Here is a 23,906-nt window from a genome sequence, read left to right on the forward strand (position 1 = left end):
ACTATATTTTTGACAAAACATATATCCTTAATGTACAAAAAGTCAAAGAGAAAAGCAATGCACTCATTGGTAAAATAAAAACTCGGTCAAACCGACAATGCCAGAAGATCTCAGGAAAGTAACAGTTATGTAGTATAAAAAGTGGCCCTCATCAAAAGACAAAAGCATTAACAGGCATGTGAAGGCTTTTCTAGCCAGGCTGGAAACTTCAAGGGGGGGACCAAGGGAGACCATTAGTGCAAACAGAGGTAGTCTTTGCTAGGAAAGAGTTATCTTGTATCAAAAGTGCCCCAATGACCAGTTCCGGGAGTTCTGCTGGAGGCAAGCCCTCTAGAGTCCCTTGAAAATGAAGAAGAGGCACAGGGATGAGGAAATGCACAAATAAAAGACTTGCCAGCAGCCCCTTAGAGTCAGGAGAGCAACACCCTGGGACGGGAAAATTTGTTCTGCAGTAGGCAGATCAGCGGTTTCCTGATGTGGCTGCAGTACACATTGTTTAGCGCGGGCTCCCGAGATCACACACTGGTGCAGGAAGGACCACTTGGAAGAGTGATTATTCTTGATCCAGTGGTTCCCAGGTCAGGGGGACAGGTGAGAGAAGGGGAAAGGCATGTTGGTTGCAGTCAGTGGTAGTCGACGATGCAGGGTTTCAATGTTGTCCTCAGCACAGGAATCAATTTTTTCGGTTGGGGTCCGTATGGATAGACCAGAGAAAGAACAAATATTGAAGAGAGGTTGAAATCACACTGGGGAGGAGCCAGCTACGGAAGGAGGACCGGGAAAGCGTGTTTGGTAGTGTGGTTGTAGGAACAAAAGCAGCACATGCCACTGGAGCTTCTCAGTCGGGGAGATTGAACAGGGCTCCTGTCTGATGTCCTGGAATTAATATTCTCTGGTCGATTTGACACAGAGTGTCTTCAGAGTTCTGGCAGCAAAGGGGTACCTGCTTCTGGGTCTGGCAATTAAGGCACAGTAAACAGCTTCGGCAGACTAGGAGCAATCTTGATGTCTGCTCTTGATAAGGGGAAAATATCGCTGCTGTGGGTTGTTTCTGGTCATCCTGGGAAGACAAATCTTTGCAGTTGGTACATTTGTAGCATCAAATATGCTGGTGCAGAGCTTCAGTCCTTCCTCGAGCAACAGGGCTTCTAGGGTGCCGGTTCTGAATGTCTCAATGACAGAGTAGGCAAAGTGCACTGCAAAACCCAGCTTTATACACATCAAGACAGAGCTGGGACAGCATACAAGCATTCAATTCCCGCTGCTCTCAACATGTTAATCAAAAACAATTACTTAAATATTTAAAACGCATCATCAATGACATCATAACATGCCATCAGTTGACAAAACCTATGGTGAATGGGGATAGGCTAATGGGTTTGGCTACCTATAAATTCTATAGGGCTTACACATTTCATTGGGTTACAAGTATTTGATGGATCCACTGCTATATTGATAAAGGTTAAATTACATCATCTCTACGGCAAGTCATTGGCTGGCATACTATTTCATGGGCAGTGTGACACCAAGTGTTTTGATAGGTTGGCTCCTAACTAACCTACCTTAGACACTTGACAGGTCATCAAGATATGAGCCAGGCCTAGGGTTGGGAGGATTAGGGAGGTAGAGAGGCCCATGACTCATTCTCAGGCCATAAGACCGGGCAACCCCTTTGTACTTGGCCTTGTGCAGCAATTTGTGTCTATGTGTGATTTTAGGGAGTATCACAGGTGCCATATCTGTGTTCGTTTCTATCGAATGGCCAGTGTTTTCCATGTCTAGGTCACGTGCAAAGAGACTGTGTATGAATTTGTATTACCTTCTATTTATTAAGGTTTTAGCTAATATTAATGTATGTGTCGTGTTTTCTCTTGCTGCTGGGGACACTCTTGGGTTATTCTTCACAGAGTCTTTTGGCTTGCTGTTATACTGCACCTGCTATCAAAGGCGGTTTGTGCCTTTCTGAAACCTTAATTAATCTAGGAGTAGGCTGCTTGCGTCCGTGAACTGTTATCTTGTGCCGTTGTTCCCCCGTCCCTAGCCTCCCTTATTTCCCCCAACCTTGGTACATGCTGCAAGCTATTTTCTGACCTCTGCATGGATATGTGTTTTTGTGAATTCAGCCTTTTGAGCTCTTCGAGGAAGCCTTGAGGCCTTTATTATTTCTGAGACATGCTGCCCAATTACACTCTTGTTTCCATGTTAGCGAGCTATATTTGCATGTTGTTCATGTTGCATGTGCCTTATACATTGCTCATGTTAATGTTCTTCATGTCTTAAGGATGCTATGTTAGTATTCTTCATGTCTAAATGCATATATTACCTACTGCGCGTGGAGTGCATGTTTGCTTCGTGTCTAATGCATGCCCTTTTACTGTTACGTTAGTTTCAATGCTGTTGTCAACTTCAGCTCACATTGTCCCTACAACCTTCTGTATCAGTGGGGGATAAGGGAGGAAAGGCTGTCTCAGGGAATAATGTCTCTCACCTTTACGGTATTGGTGAGACTACCATGCTGAGTAATGCATACCTTAAGAATCAAATCATTCTTTGAAGGGGATAATCTTTAGTTCTTTACTGAAGGGGAATTGTTCTCCTCTTTTCTCTAAGTGCAGGAGGAGAGCATTTCAAATATAGTCACCAGCGACTATGACCTAGTTCCTGATATTATTTGACTGCCAGACAAGGAGCATCCTGGAGAAGGCTGGTCTTAACAGGTACTCTATTAGGCACCTGACCCTGCAGGTAAAAGGCAGACTTCAGAAGGCCCATGAATGATACAAATGGTTTTGAAAGACATCCTGGGGAGGGCAGAGGAGGGGTGGTGTGGTCATTGGGTTGCGGAGTAAGATATCCGATTGGCCCAGATAGAGGGTATGTGTATTAGTGCAACCACGAGAGGAACCGAGACCTGGATACTTTCTCCTTAGGGGGGAAATTGTGGAAAGACAATACGTTTGCGAATGTGCAGTAGGAAAGGAAACTTCTTAGAAAGCTTGAGAATCTGAGGAGCAAAGGACAGAGCTATCAAAGATTACCCCCAAGTTTCTTACAGAAGGAGCTAGGGTAGAAGCGGGGCCTAAAGAAGTGGGCCAGAGGAAAGATAAGGAGGGAGGAATGCCCAAAGTAAATGATTTCAGTCTTAGAGGGATTGAGACACAGATTGTTGACAAATTGACGTTTGGATAAGGGAGAGGTATCACATAATCAGGCTAAGAGCCAAAAGAAGGGTTGTCCACCTGCCTTAAATTGATTTGGATGTTAACTCAATAGCATTGAAAAGAAAACAGAGAGATAACGTCGGCTAAAGGGGAGAGGTACTTGTTACAGAGCTTGGGTAAAGGAAAGAGCCTTGAAGAATGCTACAGTTGGCGATAGTAGGCTGGGAGTGAAAATGGCCACCGCTGACCAGGACCCTTTTGTAAAGACAACCAAATGGGTGCAGTCTTTGATGGTAAAGCAGGTTTCCGGGTGGTACAGGAGAAGTGTGGCTGCCAGTAGCAACAGCAGAATATCGATCAAGAAGGGTTAGGATGGCAGGACAGTTGTAGACAAGATATTAAAGGAGGTCCTCTCATAAAGAGTAGGGCAGACTTAGTTCTTCTTGAGAGCGTGAACCCAGACGGATGGTTCTGCAACAAGTTGTTTTCCTCAGTGAAGGCCTAGAGTTGGGAGCTGTTTCTTACCTGTAATTATTGTTCTCCAGCATGGGTCTGGCATGGATTCACATGCTCATGAATATACCCAGTCATCAGGCTGGGAATCCACAGTAAAAGAAAAAACTGTTTCACTTAAAAACTGTATTTCTCCTCTAAACCAATCACTCTCCTCTCGGGTGGGGCACACAATGTGGGAATAATACATGTTTTCCAATAGTCGTGGAAACGTAGGTAGGCCTGACTATAGGGTAATATTAAAGCATAATAGATTAAATGAAGTGTATAACAATGCAAACATAGGCCATGATCCCCACTGCGAGAAATACTGAGTTACCGCCATATTTAGAGCAAGGCCTAGTCTGCTGCACACCATGGCGAAAGTAACAGCATAACATTGCTGCAGGTGATGGTGAAAGTAGCAGCATAATATGGCAATGAGGTCTGAATCACTTTTGCATCCTGGGCCCAGCAGGGAAATCCAACGTAGAGGCCGACAGGCCGGAACCATAAAATACAATTGTCTCATGTTGCAGGCCTGTAAAACTCGAAAGGAATGTGAATGGCCGCACACGGACAGGGCTGCACCAGACCCCGAAGGACTAGCCCATGGGAGCCAGGTTAGAGGTTTTGAGCTGCCAAAGGTCCGCCTAATTTAGGACCCTAGCACCCCCCAGAATAATGACTGTCCCTTTTGAACTGCCAGATGCCCACAAACAAGATCCCTAAATCCTTCAGAATGTGGCTGATTAGTGGGGTCTCCAAGAGGCCCAGGAGGAACTCCCAGGAGTGGCAACCGATAAGCGAGGAGCAAGGACTGAAACATCCTGTGATTTGCACTATGAGGAGCACGAGTTGAGGCCAGCAAATGTAGTCCTGCGACAGGGAGGCATGATGGGGGGCCTGTGTGTCTGGGATTAAGAGAAGCTCTTATTTATTCTAAATAGCCAATTTGACCTCGAGAGTATCCGCTGAGCTTCATGTTAACGCCCATGTGACCATGCCCATGGGGAGGGTAACATATCACGTAACCCACCAATCAAGTAGGTGACAGAGTAGAAGACTACGTGTTAAAGAATTGGGGTAGTTTTAGATGTGGCCAATCGGTCAAGGGACTATAGGAGACTGGTAGTATGTATATAGGTGGTAGCCAATCAGTGTGGTGGGATAACACTGTATACTGTTGCGTAACGAGTGACGATTATTCGCTATTTAACTGCTTGTATTCAGTGAAGTAAGCCGGAGAGGGAGCTCAGTGGCAGTTGGGTTATACAGCACCCTCTGTCAACTTTTTCCTTTCTGTATACAAAATAAATCGTATTTTCTTTGTAAAAAAGTGCACCAAGCTTTTTTCCTCAGAGGATTGTTTTTCTTTGGTTGGTTGTCAGGAGGTTTAGCTACAAAATCCAGACTAACGCCTGGTGGATGTGTCTAAGGTTCAGAACACGGGGAGGAAGGAACACATTAAAAGTAGACGCTGGATTATGACTCCATTATTTTCTGATTACATCATTCTCTAGTGGGGAATGAGGTCTTGGGAACAGTTGATAACACTAACCAAAGAGGATGATTCTTTATTAAAAAAAAGTGCTTCTGTGCCATCACAATATGACGATAGCCATGCGTTTCCGCTTACGAGAACTTAAGGCGTACCTCCTCACTGGAGTCAAGAAGGCTGCCTTACCCTAATTCCCAATGCAAAAGGTACCATTTAATATGATCTAAACTTTCACTGAAAATGAAACTCTGAAACTGAGGTACATCGACACTAAATGAGAAAAGGAGTTCATGCAACCCTCCAAATCTACTTCTGGAGCATAGATTTCCTGAACATTAAAAGAAAAAGGATGATCCAATGCAAAAGTTAAATGAAATCACAATGAAGAACACTTATCTCCTGCCCCTGATCACAAGCCTGCTTGATCAATAGCTGGTTGGGCTGATTCCATGTAAACCAAAATAACATTTTATTCAGCCAATATTCTGATCAATATACTAGCCAGGAGTTCTAGAGCAGATTCAGTTAAAGTTAATATACAATAATGCCAACCGGAATCGGCAATGCATGGACAGCATTCCAAAAGGTTACCAAGGATGAGTTCACAGATATGCTATATGTCTCTGCGGCACACCTTTATGACATCCTGGTGTTTACAGACAATCTACAGCAACACAGAAGACATGTTCACAGAGTCCATTATTGATTGTGAGACAAGTTATACGCCATAAGAGAGAAATGTGCTATTCATTGTTCTGAACAAGAATTGGAAAAAAAGAAATAACTGCGGATCAAAAGACAATTAATGCCATACATGAGTGGAAGCTTTTATCTTTAAATAAATCTATAGACAGGACATCAACAACTATTCCTCCGTGTTCTATACTGCCTTTAAGGATCCTGCATAGTCATCCCGGGGGCCAAGAAACATTCTATGCAGAAGTGGATTCCCAAAGACCAAGGCATTCTGCATCCTTTGACACACTTTTTATTTTCTCTTGTGGGAGAAGAATTTCACAATATTTGTAAACAAAGTGCATGGCATCAAGAATCCTTGAAGATGCTCGTCAACCAGTATGTGGGCTCGCAGATCACAAGAAACTCATGCACCCAAGATTGCTTGAGCCAATGACTAGCACAATGGCTAGTGCCCTGTTCTGAACTTTGCTTTAATACGTTCAAGGAAGGATCAACAGGATGCCTTCCCACAAATTAATTTCTCAGACGAGACATCCCACAGACATTCTCTTTCAGTTCTCCCAAAAATGAATGGTAAACTCCTTCAAGGATCTGGTTTCATGTCATCAACATCTTGAGCAATATCAAGGGTACCACATTATTTACAATAGCATTTTCCAACCAGAATCATTAAAACTCTAAAGATTGAGTGGACATGCGATTGTTAAACAGCAGATTATCTCGGAATAAAGAAGACTATTCTATTCCTCTTTTGATACTTCTGGTATCTAGGTTAGCTGTACCATTCTGTAGGTTCTGCAGGACCTCTTATCATTTTTGCATTTTCCTGTTTGTTTTCTTGTATCTAGCACCTTATTTTTGTGTTCAGAGAGACTTCTACTTAAGTCCCCCTGCAATCTTTTTTGAAGAGCTGTCCTTTGGTAGCCCATATAGCTCCTAGGACCAGAGGGCTTTTACAGCATGCCATTTTGGCCACTTGGTGATTTTATCACCCTACCCCCGTATTGTGCAGTAGGGTGGTGGCAGCTGTAATTTATTTTTGGTTCCACCAGGGATGCAGCCAACCCCATTAGTAGCCAAATGAACAAGTATGGTAGTCTTAGGGTACAACATTTTTTTTAAGTTCTACGCCCAGTCATTTATTTCTGGATATCCCTTTTATCTGTGGGGACCATGAATCAGTCCTAAAATGCCAACTGTGCAAACATGGGCTCACCTTGAGCACAGCCCCGCACATTCTAATGTAGTTTTGAGGGGCTTAGGCAGGATTCCAGCCCCAGAACACAATGTGTGTGGGTGGACCCAAGTGTATAGTGGTCTTTAGTGAAAGGGGCCCCTAGGGGTCCCTCGTGCTATGGAAACAAGGCAATAACCATACACGAAAAGATGTGCCAGACACAAGGTTTCAAATTCCCAATGCTAGGGTTTATTGCAAGCAAAAGATAGTATCAATTGGCCAATTCTGATCTCACGCCCCGCGACGTGAGTTTCCTAGACCTCGAGGGACGCAAGAGCGAATTACGTACATCAGTTACATATATACAAAATGCATATCATACAATCAGCAAAGTCATGTTCAACACCCCTCTGTATTAAGTTCCTTTGAACTCGGGATGACGATGGACACATCCGACGAGTATGACGATTATGATGCTTTCGATGTCTATTCTAGTAACAATGTGCAATTTAGAAAGTGCGGAGGCATCTTTTAGAACACGGTGGTTCTGTTCTTGGAAGCAATCTGTACACGGGGGAAGAGCCACATTCCAAGCTTTGCTATCTATGAGGTACTATTCGTGTCCTGGGAGCCGACACGTTCTAAAGGGTTTTGCGAAGGGGGGCCGTAAGAGAAGCATAATTCAAGCCTTTAACTGTATTATTCTAACATATTCTACCATCGTACGAGACTAGCTGGCAGCTGTGAAGTGATTAAATGCCCTGCAGCTTCCTCCCAAGGCTACAGAGAGGGAGCGTGGGCATTCCTCTCTGGGCTACTCATGAGGAGTTTCAGCAAACTCTTCAGTCCCACGACCTTGTCCTTTCATATTCAGACAACAATGTTAACAGTTGAGCAGAGTAAGCAGAATTCGCAAGAATTGCAAGCTGCAAAGCAGTTTTTAGACAGAAAGCAATGAGCAATGGTTAACAAGCAAAATGGCGATTCTTGCTACATTTAAAATGGCCGCTCGTCGGTCAAGCATGGCAGTTTATATTTCTATAATTTGGTACATAAGACGGTTGGCCCACGGCCATCAAGTTACGTCTATCATTCAAATGAAGGGTATTCATTTTTCCAGAGTTGTCCCATTCTGTAGGTTCTGCAGGACCTCTTATCATTTTTGCATTTTCCTGTTTATTTTCTTGTATCTAGCACCTTATTTTTGTGTTCAGAGAGACTTCTACTTAAGTCCCCCTGCAATCTTTTTTGAAGAGCTGTCCTTTGGTAGCCCATATAGCTCCTAGGACCGGAGTGCTTTTACAGCATGCCATTTTGGCAACTTGGTGATTTTATCACCCTACCCCCGTATTGTGCAGTAGGGTGGTGGCAGCTGTAATTTATTTTTGGCTCCACCAGGGATGCAGCCAACCCCATTAGTAGCCAAATGAACAAGTATGGTAGCCATTAGGGTACAACATTTTTTTTAAAGTTCTACGCCCAGTTATTTATTTCTGGCTATCCCTTTTATCTGTGGGGACCATGAATCAGTCCTAAAATGCCAACTGTGCAAACATGGGCTCACCTTGAGCACAGCCCTGCACACTCTAATGTAGTTTTGAGGGGCTTAGGCAGGATTCCAGCCCCAGAACACAATGTGTGCGGGTGGACCCAAGTGTATAGTGGTCTTTAGGACTAGGCTCATTTGCTGGCTGGCAGAACCTGCGCCTGCCTGTTGTGTGATTGGAGGGATGGCTTAAGCCAGCCCATGAGGGAATATGCATTTCTAGGGCATTCATGCTAAGTTTATTTGAATCCAAATTGCTGGAGTATTTGTCACAAAGACGGACTGCTGATTTTCTAGGATCAGGCTTGGCCATACTGGCTGGGCCCTTTGTCTTGGCTCTGGATTCTTCTTTGGGTTGCTGGACATTCCTTCCTGCGTTGCTCTTCGTCCTCATTGCTACCTGGATTGGATGATGTGCTGTGCTGGGACTTCCTTCTGGGCTGTTTGCATGGTGCCTCCTGGTTCTACCCTCTTGGACCTAATGCCGCAAGGCCGCGACTCTCCATCATTCAAAAGAGTGGTGGGTCATCATTACTCCACTTCAACTACTTTCTGTATTGCCTCCTCCATTTCCCATGCCATAGGGTCAGTCTCTGCTGGCCCACTGCCCCATTTTCCTCCATGAGTGCCTGGATCTGCTTAATCAGGTTCCCCTGTCTTATAAGGGGCTTACCTCATCATTGCTGTGGTTTTTGGCTAGTTGGTTCTCTTACTGGGAAGGTAGACTCTTAGTCTGAGTTGTCTCAGTTTACGATGAGACTGGTTGCAGGCCCCTGGGTTCCAGATCCTGACTCTTTCCCTGTGGACAAAGTCTTGTACTCAACAGGTTGTTTTGCAGTTTCTGAGCCAAGTCCCCTGCATACGTCACCATGAGTACTTTCCCCCAGGCCCTGGGAAATTTATCAGAGTTCTCGTCATGGGTCCTCTGATCCTGGGGAGATGGGGGGTTGCAGGCCTCCTCCATCGTGGTTTGCCACTGGAATCCATGGCTCAAACTTGGTCTCCTCTGGCATTGGTTGCTCCTGTGTCTCCAAAGTTTGGAAGTGTTATCACTTCCTCTCCCTCCAGGCACTATAAATGGAGTATGTGGTTTACAGGTCTAATCGTGGCTTTACAAGGTATTGAAGGCTGTGGGCATTACTACGACTATTCCTCTGCTGGCAAATGTGGGTCTTTATAAGAAGGACTGTGTGAGTGTATTTTACTATTGTGTAGAGTTTCCTTTTTCCCCCACCCCTTAGGCTTAAATGTATTGCTTCTACCATCTGATTTAGTTCATACATTTAAGCTTAGGAGTGAGAACCATAGGCCTAAGTCCTTTACTGTTTTTATACCTACAGAGTGGTATACTATGTACTGTTGCTAAACCAAAGGACTTACTTGAAAGACTAGTTGCTACAAGTGTAATTAAAAATAGAGAGTGTATTCTTTTGAGGTGCCTATTATATTTATATGTATGTGCTTTGTGGCGCAGTTAATACTGCAGAGACCACAGGTGGGGACTGAGGAATGTGAGATGATATATTGTGATCGCACAGAGCTCAGCCAGCCTGCCCTTACATGAGACACTATGGACCCAAAAACAACTCATCAGGCACGTACTGACAAGGTGGTCTTTGCGAGAACTACTGCATGAAGAGTACGGAAATGTTCCCAAAATGTACCATCAGTAAGGGAGTAATCACAGGAGTCGGAGACAATGGAAACAACAGAATAACAATTGTTATGAAGGATATCTTGCCACTTTTGCAGGGTTCGATCAGTGATCCTGCTTACGGAACAGGATTCTGTGACATGCATACAATGGATGAGAAAGCCCCAGAGTAGAGCAAGGACAGGAGAACAAGGAGAAGGTTTAAGTTACTTAACTGTAACTATTGTTCTCCAGCATGGGTCTGGCATGGATTCACATGCTCATGAATAATCCACGTCGTCAGGCTGAGAATCCTCAGTAAAAGAAAAAAACCTTCACTCACTTAAAAACTTTAATTTTCCTTTAAACCAATCACTGTCCTCTGGTCATACTGCCACCATCCAATGACAGTCCTTTCCCTAAGCCACTCCTCTGGCAGCAATCTTCATATTTGGTAAGCACGTAAAGTGGTAGTTTGACTAAGAACTACAGAAGAGAGAATCCATGCTGGAGAACAATAGTTACAGGTAAGTAACTTAAACCTTCTCCAGCACGTGTCTGGCATGGATTCACATGTGAATGAATAACAAATACATAGCAGTACAACATTACACAACCAGAGGAGGTGGCAAGGCTCAACAGAAGCAATTAACCCATACCTCAAGCGAATAGGTTGCATAGCACTGCTTGGCCGACTCTGGAATCCATGTCGACACAGTAGAACTTTGTGAAGGTGTGCATGGACCTCCACGTAGCAACCCTACAGATATCCAGCAGGGGCACACCAGACAGGAACGCTGGCATTGCAGCGATCGCTCTGGTGGAGTGTGCTCTCGGATGTCCGGGCAGCGGTCGGGTCACCAACCGATGACAGTACGTGATGCAGCCGGAGAGCTACCTTGAAATGGAAGCCTTGGACAAGACTGTCCCCATGGTTGACGGGACCAAAGTTCAAGAACAGTTGTGAAGTCTTCCGAAAACTCTTTGTGCATGTCACATAGAACTTCAGGGCACGAGCAACGTCCAGAGAGTGCAAGGCCCTGCTGGTGACAGGATTTGGGGAAAAACAGGTAACACCAAAGGCTAGTTGAGGTAGAAGTCTGATGGAAACGTCAGCATTAAAGAGGGATGCGTCCACAGCACCACCCTCGAATCGTGGAAAGTCAGGTATGGTTGCTTGCAGCATAGGGCCTGGATCTCACCTACCCTTGTGGCAGAGGTGATGGCCACAAGGAAAGCAGTTTTCCATGAGAAGAACTTGAGGCCTGATGCATAGGCTCGAAGAGAGCCCCATGAGCCTGGTCAGAACCATGCTGATTTCTCACAGAAAAGCAGGAGCATTCACGGACGGGAAAGATCAAAAAAGTTCTTTGAGTAACTCCTTGACGAGTCGATGAGACCAAAGTGAAGGTCTTCCTGGAGACCTGCTGTAGTTGCTGATAGCCGCCAGATGTACCTTGATAGAGGCGTGCGCCAGTCCGGCCTTTGTCAAGGATAGCAAGTATGAAAGAACTTGCAGGCCGTGACTCTCAGAGGGTTAATCTTCTGGGACCAACACAACGCTTTGACTTGTGACTTTAGCACTTAGAGGTTGATGACGCCCTGGTGTAGGCGAGGACCTCCATGCAGTCCGCAGGCAACTCATATCCACCAAACTCTAGGGCTGCAGGACGCCAAGCCCTCAGATTCAGCGCTCTCGGGTCGTGATGAAGGATTGCGCCTCCTTCTCTGGTGAGAAGACCGAGAACCACTGGCAGCTTGACCGGAGGCAACTGACAGGCTGAGAAGGTCCAGATACCAAAGCTGCCTCGGCCACGCCAGAGCGATGAGCATCATCTTGCACGGACACGGTCAGAGTGTTTATGACTCAAAGCAGGAGAAGGAACGGGGGGAACGCGTACAGGAATAGCCCTTCCCACGGGAAGGAGAATGTGTCCCCCCCCAGGGTCCTCAGCTGGTGGAACTTGCTGGCAAACTTCTGGCACTTGGAGTTGGCCGCCGTCGCAAACAGATCTATCTGGTGCTTGCCCCACTTGACGAACAGGCAGTCCACCTGATCCTGACAAAGATCCCACTCGTGGCAGCAGCGCAGTTCCCTGCTGAGTGAGTCTGAGATGGTGATCTTGACTCCCACCAGGTGGAGGGGGACGAAAAACATACCCTGTCCGACGGCCCAGCCCCACAAGACCTGCACTTCCTCGAGAGCGCCGGGGATCGAGTGCCTCCTGCTTCCTGATGTAAAGCATGGTGGTGGTGTTGTCCGTGAAGATCCTCACCACCTTGCCTTTCAGAGACGGGAGGAACGACTTGAGGGCCCAGAACGCTGCCCGTAGCTCCAGGCTGTTGATATGAAGATCCTTCTACTCTGGTAAACACAGGCCTCTGGCGTGCAGACGTCCGGTGTGCGCTCCCAATCCCTCTAGAGAGGCATCTGTGGTATGGCGGGCTATGAAATCCCATGCCTTGGGATATGTTGGAGCGAACACCCCACCATACTATCGCCCGACGGAATTAGTCATTGAGATATATCTTGTCCGTGAAGCTACCAGACACCTGTATCCAGCGGACGTCCAGGAATTCGTGAAGGGGTCGCATTTGCAACCTACAGAGCCTGACGAGGTAGATGCAGGACAACATCATGCCCAGTAACTACTTGATATGATATTTTATTACTATCGCGCTCGTACACAAATTGTTTCAGAGCGCAACAAGGCAAGGGAGCGAAACAAGGGAGAACAAAACAACGCTCTTACTAGGCTCAGTGACATTGAGAACGTGCAAGGGCATGGGAGAGGTGGAGGGGAAAAGTGCATGGAAGGGGGGACAAGTGGAAAGTGCGGAGCTAAGGAGAAACAGATAAATAAATAAATAAATAATAAAGGCAACAAACAGCAGACAGGGTAGGAATGATAAGTGCAGGACGAAAAAGGGGGGTGGGGGGCTGTAGGGGTATAGATACAGACCCCAGTTGAAGGGGTGGCCCGGAGGCAGTACGGGTGGCAGGGTGAGCAGGTTCCTGAGCCCGGCGGACAGAGGGTGGCCAGGTGCACAGTGTCAGAAGAGAACAGATCAGCAGGGTAGAAGGTGGATGAAGTAAGAAGCAAACAGGCAGCTCTTGAGGTGTTTGCGGAACCAGAGATGGTTCTCCTCAAGTTTTAGAGTGGCAGAGAGGGTGTTCCAGAGGGAGGCACCAGCCGAAGACAGATCTACCCCCAGCTGGTTTCTTTGAAAAACGACTGACCTTGAGAGAGTTCGAGGTAGAGGAGCGAAGAGCTCGGGAGGGGAGGTATTTGCGGAGGGATAGCTGAAGGTATTTTGGACCCAGGCCCCAGAGGCCTTGTGGACAATGCAGAGGGCTTTGAATTTAATCCTTGCATCCACTGGGAGCTAATGGAGAGATTTCAGAGCTAGAGAGATCCGATCCCAGGGCTTCAGGCCAAGGACAAGTCTTGCAGTTCTGTTATGGATTAGTTGCAGAGGGTGGAGGGTAGAGGCAGGTAGGTTTAGAAAGAGGCTGTTACAATAGTCCAACCTAGATAGAACCAGAGCTTGGCAGACAGTGAGCTTCTGGGGGAAGGGGAGGAAGGGTAGAGTACCTCTGAGGCAGTGCAGTAGGAAGTTTGATTTTTTTTTGAGAGACATCAGAGATGTGGGCGGAGAAGGAAAGTGTGGAATCAAGATGACCCTGAGATTCCTAGCCACGCAGGTGGGTGTAGGAGGAGGGCCAAGGGAGGCCGGCCAGAGAGTGAGGGGAAGGATGGAGAAGGTGTGCCGATGAGATAAGGATCAGGAGTCCCAATAGGAAGGATCTCAGTCTTACTGGCATTCAGACAAAGATCATTGGCGGAACACCAATCTTGAATGGCAGTAAAGCAGTCCGAGATGAGAGGGAGAAGAGGTGGTCGAGGGCATCCTGAAAAGGAGTTGAGTGTCATCAGCATAACACTGGAAATTTGAATGGCAATGCAGCAGGCAAGAGTTGCCAGGTATTGGTTGAAAAGCCTGGGCCTGAGGTTAGACCCCTGGGGAACACCACAGGTAGAGAGGGAGATAGGTGATAGGAAGGACCCCAATATGACCTGAGAGGGTCGATCAGAGAGGAAAGAGGTCAGCCAGGACAGAGTCAGATCGGTGATACCCAGGTTATCAGGGAGACGGTTCAGCAGGATGGTATGCTTGACTTGTCAAAGGCAGAAGAGAGATCGAGTAGGATGAGGATAGAGGGAATGCTAGAGTCAAGGTTGGAGAGCAGGTCTTCACGGATGTTCAGGAGAGCAGTTTCCGTGCTTCTGGCAGCTCTGAAGCCGGACTGGTGGCCGTGGATACAGCCAACAGACTCAGAATGAAGGTTAAGCTGGGAGATGGCCAGCTTTCCAAGGAGTTTGCCCAGAAAGGGAGTAATGGAAATTGGGCGATTATTGGCAGGACAAGAAGGATCAGCTGTGGGTTTCTTGAGAAGAGGATGCACAAGCGAGTGCTTTAGAGGGGAGGGGAAGGATCCTGAGGCAAAGGAGTGATTGCAGAAATCGGCAAGGGTCGGAGCGAGGGTGTCAACGTGGTCCTTGATGGTTTTGGAGGAACAGGGATGAACCCGTTTTGACAAGGCTTTCATAGATCGGACTGGTCTAGCGACCTCATCCGTGGAGAAAAGAGGAAAGGATGGAAGGAGGGTGGGGGATGGCTGAGGGAGGGTCAACACGCAAAGATGGAGAGGTGAGAGGAGGGGCAGGGGAGGGTGGACAGGATGTCCTGGGTGTTTGAGATAAAGTGAGAGGCAAGGGCATTGCAAAGAGCCTGGGAGGCAACAGGAGGGGTAGAGACTGCAGCAGGGTTGGCCAGCTCCTTGCAGATTGTAAAGAGTTCAGCCGAGTTGTTTGATGCCGCTGAGACACGGGCTTGAATGTGGACTCTCTTCTTGGTGCGGACAGAGAGTCGGTATTGCTTTTGGAGCAGGCGACAGGCCAGTTTGTCTGAGGATGAGCATGAATTTCCTCTCAGCCGCCCTACACTTACGTTTGAGTGTAGCTAGGTTGGAGTCAAACCAGGAATTGCACTTGGCTTTGGACTTCAAGCGGATCCTCATGACCGGGGCAAGAGTATCAGTAATGAAAGAGTAGAGGAGGGATAGGGCTGTGTCTGGGTGCGAGTCAGCAAGTGGAGGAGGGGTGGAAGAGAAGGTGGAAGCGAAAGCCTCAACTGACACGGGCTTCATCGGCCAAATGAAGAAGGTAGGTGGCAGTGTAGGGGTAGGCTTGGCTTGTGCGGAAGAGAGTGAGAGATGGGAGGAGAGGAGGCAGTGGTCACTCCAGAAGAGAGGAGTGGTCAAAAGGATCGAGAGGGGGAGGCCAGAGGAGATCAAGGCGTCAAGTGTGTGAGCAGCAGAGTGAGTCAGGCCAGAGGGGAGAATAGAGAGAGAGAGAGAGAGAGAAGGAATCGCAGAGGTCGTGAAAGAGCAAAGAAGAGGTACAGGCAGAATCAAGATGGATGTTGAAGTCACCAAGGAAGAGGAGTCGAGTGGTTGAGGCCTGGAGGGAGGAGGAAAGGTCCGCCCACTCAGAGAGAAAGGAGGTGATTTGACCAGGGAGCCGGTAGAGAGTAGCCACAGTAAGAGTGTGAGTAGGAGAAATTGAGAGCCTACAGACAAGGCATTCGAAAAAGGAGTAGATCTGAGTGGGAATGCTAGTGGCAAGAATCCACTCAGGAAAGATCAGGGCTAGACCACCACCGGGCCTGAGTGGATCTGGGCACGGAGAGGATCTTGTAGACGTCAGGGAGGAGAGTGTCAAAGCTCGTGGCAGAGCTGGCCGTGAACCAAGTCTCATTAAGACCGAGGACATCAAGGTCCAGTTCTTCGAGGAGGTGACAGATGTCAGAGGAGTGTTTGACAGCAGAGCGAGAGTTGAGAGTGTCCAGATGCAGAAGGTTGCCAGCCTTAAAGACCTTCCGGGGAGGGGTACAAATCAGAGGTACGTCGTGCGGAGGAGTGGAGGTAGTTTGAAGTGAGGGAGAGGAGGGAGGGAGGAGTGGGCAGGTAGCCAAGGAATGAGAGGAAGGTACAGCCGGAGAGGAAAGGAAGTTGATGAGGCGAGGGAAGCGCCTATCGAAGAGCAGGAGATTGGCCTGAGGACCTTGGGCCATGACAGTGCCATTAAGGTAGACATTAAGGATGACTCTGGAGGAGTCAAAGGAAGCCATGAGGACGTCCCAGTGAGTGCCACCATAATGGGAGAGGAGGAGATAGGACAGCGCACAGATCATATGTGGGGTCCATAGATCCAGCGAAGGAACGACAAAGAGGATGTCGGTGAGGGTCTGTCTGGAAGAGGCGCTGGAATAGGTATCAGCAATGGAGAGACCTGGGTTAGAGGCCAAGATATCATTTTTAAACTTCTTCTTACCAGACTTAGTGAGAAGAGAAGGATAGTTGATAGAGAAGCAGTTGGAAAAGATGGGAGAAACAGAAAGCACCATGGGTGGGAGAGATGGGGCAGAGAGAGGAGTGTGCAAGTATATCGTTATGCAACAGTTGCTGGGTTAGGCGGTTACAATCAATGGTCAAAATTAAATGCAAAAAATACAGCCAGATTTGATACTCAAATGCGACGACAGCTGCTGCACCATCCCCAGAATGGCTGCTATCCTCTCCTCGGAGGGCGACGCCAGACAAGACACGTATTTGAGTCTGGCGCATAGGAACAGCACGTTCTCCAATGGCATTAAGCAGGACTTTGGATAGTTGACAGAGAATCCCATATTCGTTAGTAGCCGGACGGTCGCCTCCATGTGACCTTCGGGCAGCTCCAGCGAGTGGGCGCCAATCAGCAAGTCGTCCAGGTACAGGTATATGTCCTGTAGGCATAGATGGGCCGCCAATGGTCAAGGCATTTAATGAACACTCTGGGGGCTGACTTCAAGCCGAAAGGTAGGGCCTTGAACTGGTAGTACTGTCCCTGCACCACAAAACGTAAACATTTGATGTTTCTTGTGAATGGGGATGCGGAAGTAGGCGTCCTCCAGGTCCAACGACGTGAAGAAGTCTCCTCTTTCCAGTTGGCCGAGCATGTGTTGCAACTTGACCATTTTGAATGTTTGGGAATTGAGGTATTTGTTCAGACGTCATAGGTCTAGGATGGGCCTCCAGCCCAACCGTCTTCTTTCTGACCAGAAAGTATCTGGAATAGACTCCGGAACCCAGGAGTCACTGTGGAACCAGCTCAATTGCCTCTTTTCACAGAATGGCCTGAAACTCTTCTAGGAGCTTAGGGATGTGCTGCTCCCGACGGGCAACCGGAGGCATCCGCGGACACCTGCGTTGAAACTCCAGGGTGTGGCCTTGGGCAAGAGCGTCCAGCACCCATCTGACGGTGGTGATCTTTCTCCACTTGCTTACGAACCTCGTCAGCCGGCCTCCCACCTGGGTGCACAAGTGGGGGCCAGACGTCCTGGCCAGTTCAGTCTTGCTTTGGTGCCGGCATCCTGCACTGCGGGCGACGCTGTCTTCCACTACCATAGGCCTGGGAACAGCCCCGCTATACTACCTGAGTTGTGGATCTGGAAGGTTGACGGTACAGTGTGGAGAAGCCTTTTGACGACCTGCTCGACTTTCCCCTGGAGGACCGAAAAGAAGAGCAGTGCTGCTGGAGGGTGCCCAGGGAACAGGCCATCTCTGTATCCGCTTCAATGGCCTGGAGAGACTCATCGACTACTTTCCCAAACAGGTTATCTCTGTCGAAGGGCATGTCAAGCACCTTCGCTTGGACCTCCTGAAAGAAATTTGTGGCCTTCATCCAGCCTTGGTGACGAAGGCAGGCACCGTTCCTCATTTGACCGGAACCCTGTTTCGCCGATGTCCAATGCCACTGTGATAGCATGATCAGACGCTACCTGCACTTCTTGGAAGGCAGCAATTGACTCCATCTTCTTCTCATCGGGGAGGAACTCCAGAATAGGCCCCAGCTTGTACCACAACTCCCTGTCGTACCCGACTAGGATTGCTGCCAGTGCGTTGGCCGCCTTGAAAGTGGACACTGCGGTGTAAATCACCTTCCTTCCCATGGCGTCCATCCTTTTCCTTTTGCTGTCTGGAGGGATCAAAGACGACGAGGGAGGGTTGGCTGTCCGCTTCCTCGCCACCACCGAATCCAGTGATGGCTGCAACCTCAGGCACTTGGGCGCGGAGTCCAGTACCCAATACATCTTCTCCAGCCTATCCCGTTTGGCTGGAGCCGTGCAAGGTTTCTTCTTGAGGGCCAGGCCCTCTTCCCAAACGTCATCCAGAAGAAGTCCTCCTCCTTGGTTTCCTCAGGCATTAGCTGGAATAGCTTGGAGGCTTGAGATCTTGGAATGGAATGATCTCAACTCATCCAGTGGAGACACCTTAGAAAGGAGCATCCAAATGTGGAGATTTGCCGTCCACTGCGACGAGATCCTTGTCGTCTGCGTGGCCGTATCCGTCCCTGTACCTGTGTTGGGCTCTGCTTGGGGAGAGCCCCACGACTTTGAGAAACAGAGGAGGGAACAAGTACCTGATAAGCTGTGCCAGGGGAGAGACCAAGGAGTCACGAAAAGTCCGTCCATATTGTTGGTCTCCCCGGTCCCAGTGCCTCCCTCAAATCCATTGGGGATAGGGTGATGGTGCTTTAGACTTTAAGAATGATAGGTAACCATGGAAGGGAAGCAGGGATACATAGGCTGCTCCTACCTTACACAAACAGGTGTTGTAGGACTGCCTGTCGCACTGCTGATTCCCTTCTGGTGTCTTCCGCCAAGCAGTAATGCTTGGCAAATGTATGGAGCGTGCTCTAGGTGTGTGCTCTACATATGTCCTTTAAGGCCACTGCCGCCTGGAATGCCACCAACGCTGCCCTTTCTCTGGTGGCGTGCGCTGTCGGAGGAGTAGGAAGTGAGTCGCCTCTTGACTGGTGGCAGTGGGTGATGCAGTTTATTACTCAGCGTGAGAGTCCTTGTTTTGCGATACATTGACCATTGTTGCAACCTGAAAAAGCCACAAAGCCTTGTGGAAGAGCAAAAGTCGTTTGTTCTCTGAACATAGAATTTCAAAGTCCTTGAAACGTTTAAGGAATGAAGTGCACATTCCGCTGCGGAGGAATGATTGCTGAAAAACAAAGACAGCCCTATACATTCAGACAGCGTCATTTCGAAAACCACTTTGGAAATGAACTTGGGATGCAGCCTTAGAATAACCAGATCTTTCTGGAAGACATTGAAAGGGTAATATAAAGTGCCTGCAGCTCCCCAATTCACCTGGCCGACGTAACAGCTACCCAGGTGACCTTGCAGGAGAGGAAGCACAGGTTGCACCTATGCATAAGCTCGAACGGTGCCACCATCAATGCCGATAATACTGTATTGAGACTCAAGATGCTACAGGTTTTTGCACCTTGGGGAAAGTGCGAAACAGCCCCTTGAGGAAGACCTTAACCACTGAGTCGGAGACAAAAAATGTTTGGTAAGGTTTTGTGGTGTACGCCGAAATGACAGAGGTGTACTTTGATGGATGATTGGGCCAGGCTGCTCTTCGCGAGGTAGAGAAGGTAGTAGAGAAATACATGCTCCACTGAACAGCCAGCGGATCTCTGTGCAATGATGCGCACCATGCCTTGAAATGTGCCCACTTTCTCGCGTGCCCACTTCCAAAGCATCAGTGCCTCCAGCGATAGTATAGTCGACCTTGGGCCTCCCTCCTTGTTGGTGTTGTGCATGGAGGTTGTATAGTCTGTTTGCACTTCCACGACTTGGCCAGTCAGGACTGGCTGGAAGGACTTTAACGCCCAACAAATCGCTCTTAGTTCTAATACGTTTATGTGGAGGATGGAGTCCCTTTCCCACCATACTCGTCTCGCTTGCAGATCCCCCAGATGGGTGCCCCAGCCCGATAGGGAAGCATCTGTCCTGAGCAACAGGGTTACTGGTCCGGCATGCCCCGATTCAGATTGCCTTCCTTGGCCCACCAGTGCAGTGCATCGTGGAAGGCTGGCATGAGATGAACTTTGTCCTCCCATGACCCACTGACATGAGCCCATTAAAGGTCTAGCTCTTCCTGAATGGGTCTCATGCGCAAACTAATTTGGGATTAGGTTCATACAGGAGGACATCATGCCCAGAAGGGATTTGAATCACTGTACCGTGGACGATGCATTTTTCGAGAAACCAGGCAACCAACCCCAGCATTGCCCTCTCCAATGACGGTCGTGCTCTTGGTATGCGCGTGTCTAGATCCACCCCCAGAGAGATTGCGGTCTGTGCTGGTATGGATGACGATTTGAGCATGTTGATGGTGAAGCCTAGGTGTTGCAGCCAGGCCAGAGTTTGCGCTACTGCCATGGTCGCCGTTCTTGAGGAGTGTCCCTTTACAAGCCAGTCATTTAAATTCAGGAGATCCTCTATCCCTGAACTCCTGAGATGAGCTAGCACTGGTGCCAGACATTTTGTGAAAACCCTTGGTGCTGACTTGAGACCAAACAGGAGCACTCTGAATTGGAAGTGCGTTGTTCCTACCGAGAATCTGAGGTATCGCCAGTGTGCTGGATGAATTGGAACCTGAAAGTAGGCATCCTCCAGGTCCAAGGTCGCCAGGAACTCATCCTTGTTTAACCATGACAGGACCATATGCAGCATGTCAATTTGAACTGTATGCGCCTGATGAACTTGTTCAAGGCTCTTCCTACCACTGACCATTTTTTTTCTGATGAGGAAAAAGTGAAAATAAAAGCCCTTTTCCCTTTTGACTGTGCAGGACCTGCTCTATGGCCGATTTCGGCAGAAGCTGTCTAATTCCAATCTTAGCTGTTCTAGAAAGTGAACCCTTCTGCCTATTTGGTAAGGGCTGGATGACCATACTTGCGCCTGAAATGGTCTAGCTTTGTACCTCATGTTTGAGCCGCAAAAGAAATGATAAGCGTGACAGTCATATTTATCCCTTAAGGAAATGAAGACTCATGCCGTGTCAGTAGCCGATTTAATGCCCTTCAGGTGGTCATCAATCTTTTTACCGAACAAATCTTGGCCATCAAACGGCATGTCCACTATTTGGGCCTAAACCACATGTCTGAAATGAGTGGCTTTCATCCATGCTTGCCTTCGTAGTATTGTGCTGTGAGCCATCAGCCAGAAGCCGCATTGAGCCACGTCAACCGCGACATCTATCATATGGTCAGATGTGGCCACCCCATTTGACACAATTGCCTTTCTCCTCCTGAAATTTTGCAGGTAGATGCTTGGTTAATTTGGACATTCTGAGCCGGAGCGCTCTGCCATACCTGGCTGTAATAGCCATGCATTGCCCGCTGAAACTGTAAGCAATGCTGCAGAGGAAACTTTCCTCCCCATCAATTCGAGATTTTCCGTCCTTCCTTATCCGGCAGAGCTGTTCGAGGTGAAGCCAGATTTGGGAGCTTCTTTCTGGATGCCACGGTTATGACCAAGTCGGGTTTCGAATGTCCTTTTAGGCACAGAAGTGCAGAATCTGGTGCCTTATACTTCTTTTCTGTATGTGCCACCAGAGCAGGGGTGGAGAGTGGTGTTGCCAATATCTTCTCCCCTTCTTGTGTATGGTAGTTACCACTCGTCTTCGCTTGTCCCTGTGCTCAGAGTACACATTTTTTCTCCTCAGTAACCACCTGTATTTGAAAGATTTCTGCTGATTTGGCTGTTATGGAATGAAAGGACACTGTCGCTGGGTCGTGATGCACCCCCGGGGAGTCAAGGTTCTTCTGTTTTTCGATTATATGTGTCACAATCATCTGTGTCCTGATCAGATGCATCTCTGGGGCGTGCACCCGCCTCCGGTTTGTCATCTTGCGTGTCCGGGTCAGAGAAATCCCTAAAGGGGTCGTCTATGACATCAGGATCATACGAGTTTTCCTGCCATTCAGAAACTGTCACTGGGGATCTCTATAGACCCAGGTCTTTGGCGGGGGAAGAGGACCTTGGCAGGGAGGGAGACTGTCTCCGTTTTTGTGGTCTAGCGGTTGGAGACGTGTGCCTTGATGTACTGCGGGTTCATTGCGGTTTGTGGCGGCTACTTGCATTGAGGGTGATCTGCTATGTGAGGTACTGCTATGCAGGGAGGTATATTGAGTGCTCGAAGGTGGCCTACCCCATGCCAGCGAGAATTCCCATTCCGTTGCATGTGATGTGCTCCTGTGATGAATGGGGCCATTACCTCCCTTGAAGGTAGTGGGACGGTCAACCTAGCCCTTTGCCTTCCCTGAAATTCGTCGATAATTATTTGCCTCAATTGCATTAGGGCTAGATCAATTGGTCCGATGTATCCTCTATAGAATACAAGAGAAAGCTAAAATTGGGCTATTCCCTCATTTAGCTATGTACCTGTTATTGTTGTGAAACAAATTTAAATTGCAACACAGGTTATTTATATATACATGATCGGGTGATCAGCAGCCCTAGGTCATCTTATTTAAGTAAAAAAAGAAAAAGTATGTGGCAACGTTTATTGCCTGTATACGCAGATCGCTGCGGCATGTGCCAGGAAGCACTCTGGTGGCCGACAGCCTGCAGAATTATGTATTGAGTTGACTTTTGTGGACAAGTATATAGTTATGGATTAAGCATTGATATAGAGGCACTGAGCTGGTTTGATGTCAAAATATCTTGCTGTTCCCGATTTAAGATTTGGTAATTTAATTCATACGTTTTACGATTTCATGTGAGGAGGACTGCTATCTAGAGGGTCCTTTTGCCGGGGTTTCTAATAAGAGGAGATTAACCCTGATCTACAATTGACTGTACTAAGAAGTTGAACGAGAAGTGGTTGAATTTGTTAAGGCCGACCAGTTCATGCAGATTTTGGGCCTTTGAATAGATTTTCGGAAGGCAGTTGCCAGCAGAGTACATTGTTTTATTTACTTAAACGCTCTGAAGACAACCTTTTGTTTATAGGTGGAAACGCGTGTCTGCGGTATATCAATAATAAGATTATGTTCCAAGAAACTGTTAAGCAAATGTGTTTTTTTTTCATTGAATGAACAATCAGTTTGTACAATTTGAGGGTTGAGTGCATCTGGTCCATGGATAATTTTTCTTTTTTATCCTCCATAGTAGGCTGCCAGTGTGGGCTCTTCTCCTTGGGCAGCAATGTCTGGAACTCCTCAATATATGAGAATTCCTCCTCAAGGATAATGTCAACTCAACCATCTCTGTAATTGGAGATGGTCCTATATTGCCCATACTTGGTGTGCCCTTTTCTTGCTCATCTGTCTCTTTTCCACCTGTTGTGGGTGTAACCTGTTGTGGGTGTAATGGGCGTAGAGGGTATCTCGTCGATGACCTTCATGGGGTCCTGACCCGTCTTAGATGCAATTTGAGCCATGGACAGTGAAGATTTCATGGTGGAATGCTTCTTCGTGAATTAGGTGTTCTTTCCCGTCTACAGACATGTTTCATGGACTACTTTTTCGTCGACAAGGACTTGGTCGTCTATGAGGCGGTCCGTATTGCCGTCAACGAGTGGCTCTCTGTGAATGTAATAGGCGTCGATGGGCCAGATGTCGTAGGTGGTAGTTAGGCACTCGAGGCTGCCCTTGTAGATGGCGTCCCAGTGGACAGCTGATCCGTTGACAAAGATTTAAAAAGAGTTTCCTTACCTTTCTGGGCATGGTTTTCATGTTTAAGTTCGTCTTTGTGCCGTTTCTGAGCAGTGGAGGCACTCCTTTCAC

The 23,906-nt window shown here is 47.8% G+C and overlaps 1 protein-coding gene across 2 annotated transcripts in view; it reads right to left on the reverse strand.

The window, feature by feature from the left end:
- The window catches only part of SLC4A1AP (solute carrier family 4 member 1 adaptor protein), a 363,679-nt gene that overhangs the window by 10,961 nt on the left and 328,812 nt on the right, over positions 1-23,906 (reverse strand). The window lies entirely within an intron of this gene.

This window comes from Ambystoma mexicanum, chromosome 4q (genome assembly GCF_040938575.1).
Source record: "Ambystoma mexicanum isolate Mex_15411 chromosome 4q, UKY_AmexF1_1, whole genome shotgun sequence".
NCBI classification, from domain to species: Eukaryota; Metazoa; Chordata; class Amphibia; order Caudata; family Ambystomatidae; genus Ambystoma; species Ambystoma mexicanum.